The sequence below is a fragment of the Lepisma saccharinum genome, chromosome 25 (genome assembly GCF_977018435.1).
Source record: "Lepisma saccharinum chromosome 25, izLepSacc3.1, whole genome shotgun sequence".
NCBI lineage: Eukaryota > Metazoa > Arthropoda > Insecta > Zygentoma > Lepismatidae > Lepisma > Lepisma saccharinum.
The window spans coordinates 10,189,424-10,206,686 of record NC_139253.1 but is presented as its reverse complement, the minus strand read 5'-3'; positions in this window follow the sequence as shown (position 1 = coordinate 10,206,686).

The following is a 17,263-nucleotide window of genomic DNA, read 5'->3' as shown; positions in this document are numbered from 1 at the left end:
GTATCAATGGCAGCAAAAATTCGGTCACGCAAAGCACCTTCGTTGAGTAAACTGAATCCTTAACATACCCCCCCAGAGTAAGAAGTCCAGAGGACTGATATCTGGGCTACCTGGTGGCCAGGGAGAGGATAGCCACGAACTTGCTCAACTGTCTCGTCGTAGACGCGTGGCGTTCCTCACCCTGGCTTCTTCAACAGACTCCCAGTTTCTCGAAAACTTCTGTACCATGCCCTGGTGCTCTTGTCCGTTGGCGGCGCTTTGTTAAAGACACACCGAAACTTACGCTGCACCGTAACAATTGATTTTGATTTGACTCCGCAAACCATACCACAGCATGTGTTTTCTCTTGAGAAGACGCCATTTTCATAAAAGCGACGACAGCGCTGCCACGCATGACACGTGAGAACAATAATAAAAAAAAAAAAAAACAATTACATAAGACTGGATTGTCGGAACTTTATTTTCTGATTTTTAACATTGCGTCGAAACCCCGGTAGTTTATCGTGTACACCCTGTACATAGGACCTGCTATGACAGATTTTAAACCACCTGGATCTAAGCTGCTACAAAACATGTGTCGTTTAGTGATCATTTTACAATGATACATACATAAAAAGGTAAAACAAAAACGTAAAGCTACGTTGCATCGTGCCATGAGGGCACATAACGCGGGGTGTGAGGGTAGGGTCCCATACATCCACATGGTAATCAAGGGATCCCGGGTTTGATACCCGGTGGAGGCACATAGTGGTTCGGATCCCACTTTAAACTGTAGGTCCAGTCCCGATTAGCCTTACTGTGCATAAAGTGGACTTAAAAAACACCAAATCGATATCGAAACACCATACATCCACGATCTCATTCACTGCGCACTGTGATCACCACCACACTCCGACCGCCTGTGACACTTCCCTCGCAACCCATGGAATGCCCCCAGCTAACAACTCATAAGAGGCTGCGTGAACCACAGAGCCGATTTAGGTAGGAACATTGTCGCATAAATTCAAACATATAATATCACCCACACTGGAAACAGAACCCGGTCTCCAGTGAGGCAATCAGACATCCTATGCCGATTGGACCACCGCATATCTGTCAAAACACATGTTATAATAATGATAATAATCTGAATGTGAGCCACGCTATGTTTGAGAATTAATAAATAATAAATACATCGATCACGTTTATTATTATTATAATTGTTGTTGTTGTAGTTGAAAGCAACACCGCAACCCTCATTTCACACTCCCACATTTCAGACCCTAGTAGTGCCGAATTGTCATCCAGAGGTCTTAGGTTTGATTTACGGTAGGGGAACATACCAGTAATTCGGCTCACACTTTAAAATGTAGGCCCATACACTGGACTTGAAACCTACTTTGCTTCTTTTTTTTAAAAAAATGCAAGTAGAATGGCATGAACTTCTGTAGATGTATCCGTAAGAAATTGGAAAATGTTAATTGTAAACAAATTTTGAGCGGAACAGTTGAGTGGGCCTCCAAAAACAATTTCCTTGTTTCTCTTAACGTATGACTTTGTAGAAGGTTAGTAATAACGAAATAGAGCATAACATTTTAAAAAACACCCCAGACAATTAGGTTTACTTAATGGTTCAATTTCGGGGTACATTTCGGGAAGGAGGATCAATGGATCTTTAACAATTACAAATAATTTGTGTTGTATGTATTGAAAATTAAAAGGGGGACAACGGTTGCAATTTTGGGTGACAAATTACAAAACGTTGAAGGGAGATATTCGCGTTACGGAACTGGGAGTTACTCATTTGGAGAAACTTCTAGAAACATGGTTCAATGTCGATTCACCAGTGACGACGCCGAAAAAGGTAATCAAGGAGTAGCCAGATCCATTACGATCCATACAAAAATAAGCTGTGTGTTGTTTAAGTAACAATTAAGAAATGGTTTCAAGAACATTTTTACCCATGAATTCAGTAACTTGCCGATTCCTTTAAACTTGTAAAAGCCATCCAATCTTAAGGGTGTTACTATTCATTTCTATTTTTACTAAATCCAGCTTACGGATATAAAATGTTTTGCGCATTGAAGTTGTTATAAATCTTCTAGTTAGTTTTTGTCATTAATGAAGATAGTTTCTCTTGTAATGAAGGCGCTCTGAATAACCTGAGAAGTCCCGGTGGGGGCACAATTCGGTGGTTGGTATCCCACTTTAAACTGTATGTCCAGTCCTGATTACCCATCTGTGCATAAAGTACACCTAAAATATTTTTGTTATTGATCTTGTAGCACGTGCAAACAAAATCCTCAACATCAGCATTTCGAATAAAATCATAAAATAGGAAATTTCCAACGTCAAAAGTACCAGTTCGCTTTCGCCTCCCCTGTAAATAGTACTTCAGAACTTGCAGGAAAACTCAATTTCTTCCTCCCCGTGCGAGGGAGGGGGAATAAGATAAACAAGCTGCGACTCATCTCCCCAGACACACAGCCTTTTGACTGACCCCGGCACGCCTTCCAGATAAACGCGAAACTAAATTCAACTCCTGCCCCCAATCTGAGGCGGGAGACAGAGACCCCGAGTCCCCCTTGGGAGGGCGACCGCCTGAATAGCAAAGAGACGAGACGTCAGCCGAGCAGCTTTCCTTCCCTGCCTGCCCAGAATGTGGCGCCAACCTGCATTATTTATAACTAAATCAGTGACGACATCTATGCATGAGATTTTTTTGGAAGGGGGCAGTGATATTCGGGTGATGTCGATGCCGTTTCAATATTTTACTGATTGTATTGCAAGCTGTTGTACACGATGTTACGTAAATGATGAACCATAATTTAAAGATACGAGACGATGCTGGGCGTTTGGAGGTAAATGGTTGTAATTTCATTGCTTTTCCCCAACATTCATTCACATATATTTAATAAATTCAATATCCACCCTAACCGTTGCGATTATTATAGCGATTAAGAAAATCGACATAAAATAACGAGTACAAATAAAAATAAAACAAATACGTTGTGACAATGAGAATTCAGGCTTTACAAACAATGTTCTGGCGATATGGTCGAAGTTTCAACCGTAAGGGGGCGTGGGCGATGCAATCAGCTGCATGGCGTGGTGCTAATCACAGGGGAACACTTTACCTTTTTTCCTTTTGTTTCAATTCTGCTTTTAATAATAGTGCATTTTCATTTTTAAGGGCCGAGCACAATATAAAACCACGAAGATAAATTTACGATACAGAATAGAGATAAGATATGCGAGATATAAAATACAATAAGAGCAATACATTTACTAATACTGTATGTATTATACCCAAATATACAATTTTCAAAGGAATATAATAAGTAATAAATTAATACTATACGGGTAGCAAATAAAATGAAGGAATTTTCTGGAGAAAAGAGAAGTTTTGGCTTGCGAATGGAAAATTATACGAAAATGAATTACCACCAATATTAAGGAATATGAAGATCTCATTAAATGAAAATTGTTTTTCTAAATGTGGCTTACTCAAACATACGAAAGTGGTGACTGATTGTTAATAGATACAGGTTCTACATGTTTTAATTTGAAAACTTACTTATGTTTCTAGAATGTTGTAATAATTTCTTTGAAACATATTTGTGTATATATAGTAATTTGAGACTCGAGAAAAGACCCACTTATGGTATTGTTACGTGTGGTGTTGCTCTCGTATACAGAGAATGACCGAAAAACACAAGGACGTTGGTTATCTGATTGACGAAGATTAGTAACCAGAAGCGTTTCCAGTCGTAATGGACTGCCATCTGTTCTTTTCGTGAGAATGTTGTACAGCTGTACCATTTGCCCTAGAATCTCGTAAATACATCGGCGGCTCTAAGGGGAGAGCCGCCGTGTCATGGCTCTACCCTCAGAAAAAGAAATAGCACTTGCTTTGCCAAAATATAGTTAAATTAATACAATTACGAACGAGGAGATTCGAATCTCGTAAGCGTTCCAGCATACGGCCGCCTCAATTCCTGCGCCGCATCCCCAGCTGTTCTCTCACTTACTCTGGGCCAGCACAATCGGGCCTAAGCGCAGAGGCATGAAAAAGTCTCCGCAGTTAACGAGCGAGGAGGTGGGATGGTAGCCCGGTGGCAGCCATAAGACAACCAGCCGTGCCAGCTCGCGTCGTGGCACGACGGGAGAGCTTTCGCATTGTGTTGCCATAGTTGCAAACTTCACAGAGAAGTGACTAATCCTGACCGATTTGTAATACTCGTTGGAGAAGTAATTCGCGAGAAAGATGCTTTCCTGCATACTTGGCAAGAACGAACGTAATATCTTCCCCAAATCTATATAACCATTTAGATAGATGCGTCTAAAGAGCCATCCAGACTTTTTTGATATCGATTTATTCCTTAAGAAAAGATATATCCCTTGCTCTCACGCACACAGACACTCATGTGTTGCAACTGACGTTGACAACATTGAAGACATTTACTGTACAAAAGAATTGTCTAAATATCAAAGGGAATTCGCATCACCAGGGGATTTTTTACTTTAATATTTGTAAAAAATCTCACGGAAAATCTATCAGTATAAGAATTTCACTTGGAGATATAATTCAATTTCTTGCATTGAATTCTAAAAATTGTAGATCTTCAGTTCATTTAGCATATAATCATATTTCAGTTGTTAGTAACACCGATCCTTGATGTACTTTCTGCCGTGCTGGGGTTGTAAATTATAAACAAAGCAAGGCGAGAATACGGTGATCGACTTGGTGTGTCTAATTGTTCAGTGTTTTTCTTTTTAGTGAAGTGAAAGTGCCCGATGGTGCTTGTAAGGAAGGGTAGTTAGTAAAGATGAGTCAGATTAGAGCATTATTACATACACCGTTTTCCAAGGTACTATACGATATTAAATTAAAAGTTAAACAACTTGGCTGTCCTACGCCAGGATTTAAACATCAATTCTATTTTAAAATATCAAAAAAATGGTAAACGTGACAGGCGTCGAAATTTTAATAGTCGCATTTATTTCCTAGAAACTCTGGCCGACCTCCGCACAGCATGTTACGACGCCAGAGATTGCGAGTATTTATATATGTTATACAATATCTAATTTCATGGACAATATTGATCACTCCGTGTTCATTTCTGTTTTAATGAAACTGTCGACGCGTTAAGAACATCGATTGTAACAAATATTATTGATAAGAAGCTGTTACAAGGGTAGGGGAACTGTCTTTATCGGACAAGAAGGCTTTGTTATTGACTCTTCCTGCGACAGCTCCACAATGGGTGTTTGCTTTCAACAGAATAAGATGTTGTTTGGCTACCGGCGTTATAAACAAAGCCCCTGCCAATCAGCTGGGACCTTCCCCCTGTTGTTTTATGCAAACTGCCAGCACGGTTGATAGCACAAGCATGTTCCACTCCTGCAACAAGACTGGATCGATCAGTTCACTGAATGCGCGCAAATTGTTTCAATGCAGAAGGAAATCACTCGCAAATAGCTGTTTACATTGCTTCACCGTGAAAACAAGTGTCATATTATGCTTTGAATTTAAGCAAAAATTAAATAACAACATTTCCTGTAAGAAACATACGTTTATTATACAAAACAAGGAGTAACACGTACGCATAATGCACTCACATTTGATTTGTTTTTGTTATTTGGCGTAGCTTTTCTTCCACTTTTGGCTAATCGCGACGATAAAGATGAGTGATGGTATGATGAAAGGACGCTCAAAGAACACCCATGGCCAGACCGTGATTCGAACTCCGCCGCGGTAGCCGTTTGCGCACACGCGCGCGCGCATATGTATGTGTGTAATGTTGTTATTATTACAAAAGTTACGGAGATAGTATTAGGAATGTTCATTAGAATTCTAATACTCGAAATATGTCAGTCAATTGGTTGCGCCTTCCAGATTCAAATTCACACAATGGGAACGATTTATTCATTCCTATCCTGCCATCTTGTGGCAGATTTACCAGCTAACTAACGGTCAAAGAGAAATTACGGAGCGTCCAAGTTGTGAAAAAAAAACCCTGCTGTTCGTGATGAAATAATTTGTTAATTGCGTTTCTCAACAGGAGCATATAACTTGAAATATACAAAGGATAAATAAGGATTCCGTGATTTTCGTAATAGGTACAGTACGTACAGGGTGGTCCATATGTCTTGTTACCCCCATAATTGTACATAACTTGATAATAATACAAATTTATAATAACACAATATAATATAATGAAGTGTAAGGTAGCCATTCATTCCATATGTCGTGTGACACCAACAATTTTACATAATTTTATATTATAATAACAATATAACCATTTGTAAGACATGTGGATTCAGCATCAACCAGGATGTTGTTCACGCATCCGAAAGGTCAGTATGACCACCATTATTTTCATGGCACAAAATGACACGGCGCCATGACTTGTGTGAGATTTTACGAAGCAAATTTTTCGTGATTGTTGTCTGAAAGGCTGCCCTAATAGCGTCCTTTAATTGTTCTGTTGTTTGGTATCGTTGTTGTGATACCTTTTCCTTAATAATGCCCCAGAGGGCATTGTCACAAGACGAGAGATCAGCGCTTCTGGGAGGCCAATCCAGAGGCGCCGGATGATGTACCGATCCGCGTCCTATCCACCTACTGGGAAACACTTCACTTAAATATTCCCTGACAGCGATGGCATAGTGGGGCGGTGCTCCATCCTGTTGAAACCAGGAACGTCCCAGGAGATTCATTCTTTGGAGCTGTGGAACAAAAAATGCCCGTAACATGGCGAGATAGGTGTGTTGATTGACTACGCCATCGAAGAAATAGGGACTTATCAAGTGTTTAGCGGAAATAGCAACCCAGAGCATCACATGTGGGGGGTTGTTTTCCAGCTCTTCGTAATAATGCGGATTTTCCTTGGACCGGAAATACACATTCCTTGCACGTTCACTTCGATATATTGCGCATTCATCGGAGAAGACAAGGTCAGCCCGCTGCGGGAGTGTCGGAAATACCTCCAACATTCTTCCACATGCTGCATGTCGTCTACGCATGTCATCATCACTGAGCTCGTTGACGTTGCTGGTTTAAAGGATTTCAATCCAAGATCCTTCTTCATGTGTCGTAACATTGTTGTTTTCGGGATTCCAAGCTCAGCAGACCGTTTGCGCAGTGACTTCTGTGGTGACCGAAGCACAGATGCCTCCACTCCTGCACATGTGTTCTGTCTATTGGTTGGTGCACCAGGCCTCGGTTTGTCTTTGATACATCCCAACATAAACAGTATCTTTTCCCAACGCAGTATCGTCACTTTTGGTGGTGCATTTTTTTGGAATCGCCTTGTGAAATCTCGTCGCACATCCTCCATGGTCTTGTCTTGGACATTCATGGGCCCAAACACTGACAACAAGGCGCTCTTCTACATTGTAGGAGCTTGTGTCAGCGATCTCTGCAAAAGAAACACTGAATCAGAGATAACAAGATATTGATTCGGGGGGGGGGGGGGGGTAACAAGACATATGGACCACCCTGTAGTATGCATGGCGTAAACCATTGTCAGTTGTAGTCAATTTGTGAGACGGGTCGAGTGCAAGGTGCCTTGAAAACTGTCTTCTCATCGCATGAAAAATGTAGCCCACCCACCGCCATAAATAATGTATTATAAATAAATATTATTCTGGATAACACCAAAGCTGCATTTAGTGACTTTATTTTGCTTAGTTGCGTGATAATTGTAGAGTAGTATATTACTCATACTGAAGTGAAGTTGAACAAAGATGTCGTCGTTGATTCATACGTAACCATCATATTTAGAAGCTGGGAGCGAATTGTGAGTAATGTAACTTTAATATATGTATTTCTCTTGAATGAAAGAGCATTTTTGTGTAATTATTGCGTTGTTTATGTGTCGAAATGTAGCTACGCTTAAATGAATTTGTGAGGCAACCACCACTTTAGTATTTCTTTTTCAATAATAATATACATATTTTTTTGTATAGGTTTCGTGTGTAGTTTGCGCTCTTCTCTGGAGTATAAGTGATCCAGTCAAGGAGGACTCTGACGAGAAGGTGCGGGTAGAAATTTCGTATTATAATTATATATATATTTTTTTCTTGGGTTTATATTAAATATTAATCTATTCCTATTCTCCTGGGGTATTTGGGTTATAGTTAGGGATTAGTTGAGGTCCAGTACTACCAGTGTACCCTCATATACGGTCCATAACAGATTACGGGCAGCTAGATGTGGAATTTTAACATGTAGTGTAACAAAATACGCAAGAGGGCAGCACCTCGTGTGACTGACCAAAAAGGACTCTTGTTGGACACCCCCTCTGCCGGTCAGTCCAAGAACCACCCCAGGGGGGAGAAGGGGGAAGTTTTTTTTTATGTTTTTCTTTCTCTCTCTTCGAGGAGAGAGTCTACAAAAGGACAAAACAAAGATATAATATGGCGGAGTAGAAGGACATAGTAAAACAGCCTGTAGAGAATGTGCGAGTGTGCATTGTGCAAATAGTGCGGATAAGGATTTTTTGACATGTGTAATATCGAAGCAAGGATCTTAGGAAAGGATTGGACAGAGTGAAAGAATGAAGCCGCAGAAGGAAATTGTGTAAAAGAAGAGGACTGGACTAGCTTAGAAGGAATATGCAGGTGAGAGTGCAGTGAATAAGGGCCCCAACGAAAGGCGCCGGGACTTAGTTAGTGTGTGTGCATGGAATAAGTAAAACAAATAGTAGAGGCCTCTAATAACTAAGACGGAACTGTAAATACAACAAAAAGCAAAAGTATATACTTATAATGTTCACAATCATTTAATCATATTTTGTTTAACAACGCAGAAATAATAAATTCAATATTTGTATAAATATTATTGTACTAATTGTTTTTTATGAACAAATTATAGTGCTCACGGCGGCGAGGTGGGGAAAGGGTTAACACCTACGTAAACTTTCATAAAGAGTCTCATGCCATCCCTTTCACCTCTCCCCGTTGTGCGTCACATGGCGCCCAATAGCGTGGCGCGAATCCACGTAAGCTGTAGAAAAAGTCAAAAGAAGGAAACAATAGATCAGTAACACAGTTTTAAATCTGAAAGGATGAAAATTAAAATGCCAGTTCCGTTGTATCTGCCATGGATCGTATGTGAGGATGCATGCTGTAGTGTAGAATAGAAAGTAAATTTTATAGATAATTTTAAATCTTTATTTCAGGACTTAAGCAATTTTATATTTTTGTGGGCTCTTTCAAAATTGTGCTGTTGTTAGTGTTTTATTTAAAGTGAGAAAAGGAATAGATTCATGACTAGCATTATGGGGAGGCGTACGCGTGATAATGTCACGTCTAGTTTTATTCCTTCTCCAAAGGGTCTTCCTAAAGACGCCACTGTGGAGGGAACGCTAAGTCCAAAGAGGAGTGCTAACTGCACAGGGGCGGTTCATAAATCTGTCGGTGTTAATTCCTTGGGGGGAGGCCTGATAACTAATGAAGAAATTTTTGCCTTACTCCAAAATGTCCAAGGTACCCTGGAAGAAATGAAAAAAGATCAGCAGGAAACACGGAAGAGGTTAGAAAAAAATCATGAAGAGCTTCAGAAAAATCATAACAATTTAAAAGACGATGTAAAACGCTTGGAAAAAGGTCACCAAGAACTAAAAGGGGAAGTGAAGAAAAATTTTAAAGATTTGTCCCAATCCAATAGGGGTATTGAGGAAAGGATGGGTCAGCTTGAGAGCGAATTCGTTGAGATTAATCAGATTACTGGCTCCAGAATAGACTGTGTAAGCGATAGGGCAAATAAATTAGAGGAAAGGGTCACCACTCTCCACAATAATAGAATGGAGGATATACGTATCCACACAGGAGGTGACTGCGAGAAAACTGCAGAAAGTGTAATACAAGCCGCGATGGCAGAATTCAACAACGCACTGCAGCAACAGTATGACGCATTCCATCAAGAGGTTGCTTTGTTGAGAGAGGAAGTGTCGGGCCTTAAAAGGGACATCGTATCTGTAAGAAAGGATACAGAATCGGCTATCTCCGCGGTCACTCGGCGGTTAGATACTTTCATAGATAAAGGTGAGAGGCAAAGTTCACGGCCAAGCTCAGTTACGCCCTCTAACAATGGCAATAATGCATACCTACATAGAGATTTGAAATTGCCCACCTATCACGGAACAGAGGATGAATTAAAAACGCACAATTACATGCAAGAAATGAGGACATATTTAGCATTGTCTCAGGTACCCTACGATCAACAAGCCCAGGTCGCGGGGCTGTCGTTGAGAAACGCGGCTGCTAATTGGTTTACTATCCACAAAGGCAATATTACGGATTACAAGGGGTTTGAAAGTTGTTTTTCTCAAGAGTACCTGAGTGAAGAGAGACTCCTGAGACTGCGTGCTGAGCTCTTCACTTCTCGATACAATCCAGCCGACGGGAAATCTCTATGTGAATATGTTATGACCCTTGTCCAGAAGAACGCAATATTACCTTCGCCGCTCGATGACAGGATGTTGGCTAAAATGGCTATAAAGCAATTGCCTGCGTACGCTCAGAGGTGCCTCATTGGGTCACCGGTCGACACCTCTAAGCAGCTAATTAACCTTCTAAAGGAAATCCAAGAAACGTCGCATGCTGCAACTTTTCAACCAAACAATAGAGCGGGGATGAGACAGGTAAATTCTGTGCGTGGCGGAGAAACTGATAGAGACAGACGGAATAATTATGTCAGCCCAAATACGAGTTATTCTCGCGACAATGAAAGGAATGTCAACAGGTTCGAGAGGCAACCGCCTCAGGGCCCCAGACCCTTCGCGCAGCAAGGCCGAGGAGGGGGGAGCTACGGCAGACGAAATGGTGGCAACCACGGGTCTAGGGGGGAGGAAGAGGCGAGTCGCAGACAACAGAGCTCGCGGTTCTTTTCTGCCAACAGTGTATCAGTGGCAAGGCAAAATGAGGAAGACTGTCCCTCCAATAATGAAGCATGACAAAAGGGAAATATCCGAAATTCGGAAAGACACCTAGGAAACAGGACTGCGATAAATGGATCTTTTGATTTATCTGGGGAAGAAAATACAAATTGTGAGGATGAATATGAAACTAAGGTAATGCAAGTTTACACAAGAGACGCAGTAAATATTAGCCACAATAACAATGGAAATGGAGACGTTGTTTGTTCGATATTTGACCAGCTCATTCAGAATGAAAATGAAGTTTCGAAAAGCGAGGTGCTAAGAATGCCTATTATTTCAGTTGGTATAGGTGGAAGCCATTATCAAGCATTGGCCGACTCAGGGGCTATGGTCACTTGTTTATCAGAAGAAGTGTGGTTAGAAATAGTAAAATGGAAGCCTGATATCCCTCAGTTAAGCGTAGGGAGCATCAAAGTAATATCAGCCTTCGGCAACAAAGCATCAAAGGTGGTGACGCAAGCATACGTTCCGCTGTCATTTGGGGAAGTGACCACTGATGTCGTGTGTCTTGTAATTCGAAATCTAGTTAAACCGATGCTATTAGGATCAGATTTCTTGAAGGCGTGTCGAGCTGTCATTGATTATGATCGAAGTATTGTGGTGATGACAATAGAGCAACAATGTGTTGAAATTAAATTCTTGTCGAAGGAAGAGTTGCAAATAGCCGGCGGGGTGCCGACCCTTTTTCTATCTTATGAATGCAAGGAGCCTATATGTTGTTGTGACGAGGCTGAGATAAAATCGTTAAGGGGTTATGTAAATGATAGTTTGGGGAAAAACATGAACTCTAAGGAAGCGAAACCTCAAGTGACTAAGGCTGACGTGTATGTGTGCACAATGGAAAATAATAGCACAAAAGCATCTGCGTATGACATATTTTTCAACCGGAAACCTGATCAGGAACTCATGAAGCTGTTTCACTTGCCTCAGCTGAACACTTCCCCTCCATATGAGTATAAACTTCTGAAAGTTAAAGAGAACATACAACTAGAAGCAGAGAAAAGAAAGAGAATATATGACAAACATCATACAATATCCTACAAACCTGGTGATCTAGTTCTCCGCAAGTCCAACGTGTCCTCGGAGGTTGCAAAAGGGGTCTTTAAGAAGTTTGCCCAGCTGTACGAAGGGCCATTTTCGGTCAGAAATGTTGTAAGAGTTAATTCCTATCAGCTGTGTGACGTAAGAAACAACAAAGACGCCGGGGTTTATAACAGCAGCCATTTAAAGCCCTACGTCACGGCCCAGGAAACAGCCGGAGAAAGCCAAGGAGGGTCGAGGTGAGAAGAGCTGGTCATACAAGGGACCGTGTTGTGCCGCTGGCATTGAAAAAAAGAAAGAAAAAATGGGAAACAAAGTAAAGTTCACAATTTTAAAGAATATTAGTGTTATAATCTTGTTCATGTGTGTAATATAATGTTGTCATATCAATTTGCATATATATTTCTAATTAGTTATTATGGCGTAGTCTTATAGGTAGCAGGGGCTATGTCCCCCTAAAAAAAATTAAAAAAATAAAACATAATCATTTATTAAATTACAAGGAGTACGAAATCATACTGTAGAGGGCTTGCCCTACTGTATGATTACGTAGGGGGGATGTGAGGCAACCACCAGTTTAGTATTTCTTTTTCAATAATAACATACATATTATTATTATTATTTTTTATGTGCTTCGTGTGTAGTTTGCGCTCTTCTCTGGAGTGTAAGTGATCCAGTCAAGGAGGACTCTGGCGAGAAGGTGCGGGTAGAAATTTTGTATTTTAATTATATATATATTTTTTCTTGGGTTTATATTCAACATTAATCTATTCCTATTCTCCTGGGGTATTTGGGTTATAGTTAGGGATTAGTTGAGGTCCAGTACTACCAGTGTACCCTCATATACGGTCCATAACAGATTACGGGCAGCTAGATGTGGAATTTTAACATGTAGTGTAACAAAATACGCAAGAGGGCAGCACCTCGTGTGACTGACCAAAAAGGACTCTTGTTGGACACCCCCTCTGCCGGTCAGTCCAAGAACCACCCCAGGGGGGAGAAGGGGGAAGTTTTTTTTTATGTTTTTCTTTCTCTCTCTTCGAGGAGAGAGTCTACAAAAGGACAAAACAAAGATATAATATGGCGGAGTAGAAGGACATAGTAAAACAGCCTGTAGAGAATGTGCGAGTGTGCATTGTGCAAATAGTGCGGATAAGGATTTTTTGACATGTGTAATATCGAAGCAAGGATCTTAGGAAAGGATTGGACAGAGTGAAAGAATGAAGCCGCAGAAGGAAATTGTGTAAAAGAAGAGGACTGGACTAGCTTAGAAGGAATATGCAGGTGAGAGTGCAGTGAATAAGGGCCCCAACGAAAGGCGCCGGGACTTAGTTAGTGTGTGTGCATGGAATAAGTAAAACAAATAGTAGAGGCCTCTAATAACTAAGACGGAACTGTAAATACAACAAAAAGCAAAAGTATATACTTATAATGTTCACAATCATTTAATCATATTTTGTTTAACAACGCAGAAATAATAAATTCAATATTTGTATAAATATTATTGTACTAATTGTTTTTTATGAACAAATTATAGTGCTCACGGCGGCGAGGTGGGGAAAGGGTTAACACCTACGTAAACTTTCATAAAGAGTCTCATGCCATCCCTTTCGCCTCTCCCCGTTGTGCGTCACAGTATTTCTCTTGAATGAAAAGTGTATTTTTGTAATCCTGTCGCAATATTATGTGCAACTAGCAGAACTACTTATCGGAATGTAGGTCAGTAATAGCTGCCATGAACGTGCAAAGAATATTCGAACTGTGAGCTAGTAGACAGGAAGAAAGTAAATTGGCCGTTTTTGTTTCATTGTGCAAGGGATATCACGATGTTACATGTGACAACACATGTGTGAGACTATGCTGTAATTTCGAGGGGGAAATGCTTTATTGTCGAGTTGTTACTTCCGGAACCCTTTTTTAGTTAGAATTACGTGAAAGCAAGTAGTGAAGTTGGTTTTGTTGCCTTTGATGTTAATCCTTTTTCAATAGTCTTTTGAAATAAGTTATTTTCTCTGTGCTATCATAATACTATCAGAGTGGGGGAATTGGGTGCAGCAATTTAAAGTAGGTTTTTGTCGTAGGAAGAAAAACGTGACGTTAGCACAGACAGCCATGAATCATTTATCGGCCAATCCAATCTAAATCGAGCCTTGTTCCATTGTCAGAAATGTTCCTGCGACTGCTAGTATCTTTGATTCCTTATTTGGTGATTTTAATACACGCTTGGCACAAATTAAATTTCTAATTAAAACGTGGAAATTTTTTGCCCCAAGCAAATAGAATATTCAGAAATTTCCTTTTCGCTTTGGAATGTGAATCAATTTTCCAACTTTACAAGTTTCACCCCCCTCTCTCCCTTCCTCCTTCTTCCCTTGGAACTCGATATAATTAGTAATGTTATGGTACCAATCACTGAAGCTGAAAAGTTACTCCCATATCTCTTACAAATGCTGAGCGTATAAGATTACTGCATTCAATAACGCTGTCAGAAAATAGCTAATGGGGAGTCAGGTTGGGACGATATATATTTTGGATGGAGGGTAGGGGGAGGTGTTACCTTTATTGTTAGGGTTAGGGTTGATTAATTATGAAAGTTTCCTTGTGAGTTGCGGTTTGTCGCTGTCTGTACTGTTATACAAAAACACTTACACACATAAGGTAAAGTTCCCCTTGTATATTGTACCGTACCATGAAGGCACAATTAGGGGTGGGGGTAGGACCCCACACACTCTCGATTTAGGTCAATTTGGAAGTGATGTGATCAGCACTACGCTCCGGAAGCCTTTTCCCCGCGGGTTTGCTTCCGGTTATCACTATAACACTGATTCCGTCTGTTGTGCCTTCATCTTCATAAAATTATATTTTTGTATTTAATAAAAAAATCCAGTACAGCAGAAGCCATTTTAAATAGTAAAGAAATAATAGTAAAACAGTACACGAGAGTCAAAACAAAACAGAACCTACAGATTAAATTTCATTCATTCATTCATTCATTGTTTTCTGCCTAATTGGCAGGTTTTTCACTGCAATCTCCAGCTTTCCCTATTCTCTGCCTTACGCTTCGTAATAGCATACGTCCCAGTTAATTTAATATCATCCATAAGCTGATATCTCTTTCTTCCACGAACTTTTCCTCCTTCAACCATTCCCTCCAAGGCATCTCTTAGCAGGCAGTTCCTTCTTAGACAGTGTCCTAACCAGTTTCTTTTCCTCTTCTTGATGGTCTCCAGTATAGATCTTTTTTCACCAACTCTTTTCAGTACGGCTTCGTTTCTTACCTTGTCCGTCCATTTTACACGCTCCATTTTTCGCCATGTCCACATTTCAAAAGCTTCGAGTCGTTTCTCTTAATTTCTTCTCAACGTCCAGGTTTCTGCACCATATAGTGCTACACTCCACACAAAACATTTCACTAATCTCTTCCTTAGACCTATCTCCATGGGTCCACAAAAAACATTTTTTCTTCCATTGAAAGCTTCTTTTGCTATTGCGATTCCCATTTTCACTTCTGGTTTGCAGCTCATGTCACTGCTTATAGTGCATCCGAGGTACTTGAAGCTATCCACTTGCTGGATTCTTTCACTGTTTGCTCTCACATTAATATTCCTTGGTTTCCGTCCTATAACCATTGCCTTTGTCTTCTCTACATTAATCTTCATCCCATACTGCTCACAGCTTTAACTCTTCTAACATACCATTTATGGTTATTTCATCCTCAGCGAATAATGCCATGTCATCAGCAAATCTTATGCAGTCTATTCTTCTTCCTCCCAATTTGACACCTCCTGTGCCCTGGAAACAATTTTTCACTATATCTTCTAAATATATATTAAACAAAGTAGGCGATAGGCAACATCCTTGTCGTACTCCTCTTCCAATTTCACAGCCTTCTGTCATTTCGTCTCCTGTTCTCACTTTAACTCGTTGATTCATGTATAAGTTGCTTAGAAGTCTTCTCTCTTTCCAATCTATACCAATTTTCTTCAGAATTTCTAAAAGTTTAACCCAATTCACTTTATCAAAGGTTTTCTCCAGGTCTACAAATACTACAAACACCTCCTTTCATTTCTCTAAATATATTTCCCCAATGGTCCTCAGTAAACCAATTGCATCCCTTGTACTTCTTCCTTTCCTGAAACCAAACTGTTTTTCCTCTAACTCGCCACTGACCTTCGAGTATAGGCGTCTGTTCAGAATTCTTAGAAGAATTTTTGCCGAGTGAGATATCACGCTGATTGTCCTGTACTCAGAACATTTTCTGGCATTGCTTTTCTTCTGCAGAGGTACCAAAACAGTCTCCGTGAAATCTTGTGGCCAATCCCCTTTCTCATAGATTTCATTGCATAAGTGTAGTATTTCTCTTTTTCCATCTCCCAGGCATTTGATAAGTTCAACAAGATTTTCATCAGTGCCCGTTGCTTTCCCATTTCTCATTTCTTTGAGTGCTTGCTCAAATTCTTCATTCAGGATATAGTATCCTTTCTCATCATCAGGCACGTCTTCTTCATTTTCTACATTCAGACTGTCTGGGCGATTCTCTTTCTGGTACAGCTCTTCAACGTACTTTCCCCACACATTCGATATTCCTTTTTTGTCTGTGATTTCACATCCTTCCTCGTCTTCTATCATCCACATTGTTTTCCATTTCTTCTTTTGGAAGCCCAAGCAGTTTACTTTACGATACATCAAGTCATACCTTCCTTTTTTTCCAGTTCTTCAATTTCTTCACATTTTTGTTTCATCCATTGTTCTTTTGCCCTGTCAGTTTCTCTTCTTAGCTGGTTATTCAGTATCCTGTAATTATGTCTTCCCTCTTCTGTATTTACATTCTTCCATTTTCTCCGTTCCTCCATTTTTCCAGCATACTTTCAGTAATCCATGGTTTCTTTGCACTTTTCCTTTCCCTGTAGCCTATTGTTTCATCCACTGCCTTCTGTAAGCAGCTTTTTATTCCATCCCACATCTCATCCTTATTGTTACAACTAGCTTTAAACTTAGTACAGTTTCCTTGGAAAAGTTCTGCAAATTTTTGTCTTTCTTCTTCTTCCCTTAGCTTCTCTAAGTGGGGTTTCTTGCTCACCTGGTTTTGTGTTATCTTCTTCAATGTAAGATTGATTTCTCCTATTAGCAAGATGTGGTCTGAATTAATGTCAGCTCCTGGCAATGTCTTCGCATTTTTCAAACAATTTCGGAATCTTTCTTGTACCAGTATGTAATCTATCTGGTATCTTTTGCAATCTCTTGGACATATCCAGGTGTATCTCCTTCTCTTACGTTGCTGGAACAGTGTGTTT